Genomic DNA, 3,572 nt, shown 5'->3' with positions numbered 1-3,572 from the left:
CAGGCCTGTGCTGGATGAGTCAACAATTCCCGCTCATCATTTCCTTCCCTCATTTTGTGCTTTTTTTTTTAAGGCTAAATGAAAGGCTGCAGCTCCTTAAGAACACTTCAGAGGGAAGAAATATTTGGCCAACGAGGAAAAATTTGATTTAGAGAGATTAAGGAGAAAAAGATGTAGTGCCTAAGGTGGCAGATGAAGGGGCACGGAACTTGGAGCCTTTCTTCTGCTGATTTATTATTATCATCATTATAATTATCATTATCATTATTACTGTTATTATTTTAGTATTAGTTTAGTATTATTTTTTATTATTATATTATCATTATTACTATTATTATTTCAATTTCTTTCATACATCCATTCCCACTCCCATTCCCATTCCCATTCCCCTTTGCCTATAGCACAGGAGATGCTGCTTTTTAGGCCCAGTGGTGCAATTTTTTCCATTTTTTCCTTCCTTTTCTTCTGGCCCCCACCACCTTCAGTGTTTTCTTTGAATGCCCCCAAAAAACCACAAGACCCCATCATTTTTCTGCTTGGTGCTCAACAGTTTTCCATTCCAATCCACTCCTGGGGAATGTCTGAGGATGTGGAAAATGAATATCCTAAAATAAAGGTGAAAAAGGCACTTTAAAGAAGTCATAAACAAGGGAAAATTTGGGAGGGTGAACCCAAAACCTCCTGTCCCCCAAAACAGAGCCCCTTCCCAATCCAGGGATCATCCTGAAAAGGCTTCCAGGGGTTTTGTCCCTTCCTCATCCTGCAGCACTGAAGGTTCCTCGCTTTTCATGGAATACTGGAATGGTTTGGGTGGGAAGGGACCTCAAATCCCATCCAGCGTCACCCCTGCCATGGGCAGGGACAACTCCCACTGTCCCAGGGTGCTCCAAACCCCGTCCAGCCTGTCCTGGGACACTTCCAGGAGTCCAGGGGCAGCCACAGCTTCTCTGGGAATTCCATCCCAGGGCTCCTCCACCCTCACAGGGAGGAATGCTGTGGATAAACACAGCTCAGCCCATCCTTGCTCCATGTGGGTTTTAGTGTTTGGGCTCTTTGGAAAACTCGCTTTGCAGTCTAAACCCGGAATATTTGGGAATGGGGTGATCTTTAAGGTCCTTTCCAACCCAAAGCCTTCCATGATGCCATCTCCTGTTCCTGCCCAGAGCAGCTGTGGCTGCCCCTGGATCCCTGGCAGTGTCCAAGGCTGGGTTGGACATTGGGGCTTGGAGCACCCTGGGCTGGTGGAAGGTGTCCCTGCCCATGGATGAGCTTTGAGGTCTCTTCCAGCCCAAACCATTCCATGATTTGATGATTTAACCTCTCTCACCCCTCCTGGCAGTGGCAGCTGCACCACAACGGGAATATTCAGCAGAATCCCGGGCTGCTCCCAGGGTTGGTGTTGGCAAAGCCGGATGAGATGAACGAGGCCTCAGCCCAACCCTCAGGAGTTTGGGACAACTCAATTTTGTGCCTTTTCCAACTCCATCTCGTGCCTTTTCCAACTCAATTTTGTGCCTTTTCCAACTCGATCTTGTGCCTTTCCCAACTCAATTTTGTACCTTTTCCAACTCAATCTCGTGCCTTTTCCAACTCAATCTCGTGCCTTTCCCAACTCAATCTCGTGCCTTTCCCCTCGCTGCTCTGCACCCCCTCACCTCAGCCCGGCTCACAAGCCCTGACTGGATTACAACCAGAACAAAACCAAAGGCCAGCAGTGACTCACTCAACCCAGCACCAGGTGATGGTGTTACCCCGAACCCGTTACCATTAATTATCCCAATCACTGCAGCGTTTATGTAGGTCCAGCTCTGTGTGTTAAACACGGGCTGAAGCCTCAGGAAATCCTTCAAATCCCCTCAGGCTCCAAGGAGCTCTCCCAGGATACTCCAGGAGGCCCCTGTTTATTTTAATTTTTTCCCCCACAATGGAATCTGGTGGTTTCTGGAAACGTTGGGGTAAATGAGCACTTTGGAATTCCCTGGTTTGTTTTTGGGGTGGAACACGGAGGTGCAGTGCATCCAGCAGGATTTGTGGAGGTGGGATGCGATTCCAAGGAGAGGTTCAGTCCGGTCCTGGATCGCAGGAGGAGAAGGAAACAAGAACAGCGCCACTTCAGGCTCTGCCCTGCGCTGCTCAGCTCCAAGGCTCATTATTTTTGTACATTAATCTAATTTAACTTTTCAGCAAAAATATTGCAGTCACGGTGACATCATCATGTTATTGTTAATTTAAGGAACTGGTCTCAGACGATGCCATTTCCTCCCATTTGAGGGTGATTTTCGCTTTGTTTCTATTTCAGTTTCTCTGAGGAGAGTGCTTTTGCTAAAGTTAAAAGGGGGAAAAAAAAGGCGAAGGAAAAAAGAAATCAACCCAAGAACGAAACCAAAACAAACAACCGTCTTTGGGGAAAAAAAATAAAATACTGGGCAAAAAATTCCTCCGAAGCAGCTGCAGGCCTCTGCTGCCATCGTATGGGAGCTGCCTTTGGAGCAGCAAGGAAACCTCTCCCGGGAGGTTCAGCCGCTGTCCCAGGAGAACTCTGCAGTTATTCCGAGTCCGCCACTTCCGAAGCTGAATTTATAAAAAGAAATGTTAAAAGTTATTTTAAAGCCGGGCTGGCGGCGAACAGGAACGTGCTGCTCTGGCAGAGGCAGCTCGGCGCGGTTTCCCTGAGGCCGCAGCCCATGGAACGTCACCATTCCACGGGATAACGCGGCCGTGAGGCCGTGCAGAGATCAGGGACTGCTCCCTGAAACAGCTCAGCGGGGAGAATTCCGGAATCCTGGAATGGTTTGGGTTGGAAGGAGCCTTAAAGCTCATCTCGTTCCAACCCCCTGCCATGGGCACGGATACCTCCCACTGTCCCAGGTTGCTCCAAGCCCCGTCTCACCTGGTTTTGGACACTTCCAGAGATGGGGCAGCCACAGCTTCTCTGGGAAGGATGAGGGTTGGAGATGAGGGTTGCAGATGAGGGTTGCAAATGGGTTTGGTGGCTCTGGCCTCAGGCAGAACCACTGCGCAGGGTGTGGGGTTTTAGGTCCAGCACAGGCCAGGGGTCCAGGGCAGGCAGCTACAGAGAGCTCTGCAGGTGCCCTGTGCACCCATCTCAGAGCGATGCTCCTGTGGGATCACACCTGTGATACCCCAAAACCCACTGGTACCCCACAGCTGTGATATCCCAAAACCCACCAGTACCCCACACCTGTGATACCCCAAAACCCACTGGTATCCCACACCTGTGATATCCCAAAACCCACTGGTACCCCACACCTGTGATACCCCAAAACCCACTGGTATCCCACACCTGTGATATCCCAAAACCCACTGGTACCCCACACCTGTGGCACCCCATCCCTGCGCTACCCCACACCCATGGTACCCCACACCTGTGCCATCCCACACACCTGAGCCTCCCCAGCCCAGGACGGGCTCACACCTGCCCTACCCCACCACACCACACCCCTCGCACCCACCCACCCGCGGGGCCTGGCCAGCCCTGGCCTGAGGACACCACATCGCCCCTGGGACCCTCGATGTCCCCTCGCCCAGCCGGACCCTCCCGCCATGAACGA

At 51.1% G+C, this 3,572-nt stretch overlaps 1 long non-coding RNA gene across 1 annotated transcript in view; it reads right to left on the bottom strand.

The window, feature by feature from the left end:
* Positions 1-1,242: 1,242 nt before the first annotated feature.
* The window catches only part of LOC108446993, a 5,055-nt gene continuing 2,725 nt past the window's right edge, over positions 1,243-3,572 (bottom strand). The window contains exon 3 of the long non-coding RNA XR_001862342.1: positions 1,243-2,571. This is a non-coding gene — a long non-coding RNA (uncharacterized LOC108446993). The remainder of the gene's footprint in view (positions 2,572-3,572) is intronic.

Source organism: Corvus brachyrhynchos, unplaced genomic scaffold (assembly GCF_000691975.1).
Source record: "Corvus brachyrhynchos isolate BGI_N302 unplaced genomic scaffold, ASM69197v1 scaffold30, whole genome shotgun sequence".
Taxonomy (NCBI): domain Eukaryota; kingdom Metazoa; phylum Chordata; class Aves; order Passeriformes; family Corvidae; genus Corvus; species Corvus brachyrhynchos.
This window is presented reverse-complemented; position numbering and strand designations above follow the sequence as displayed.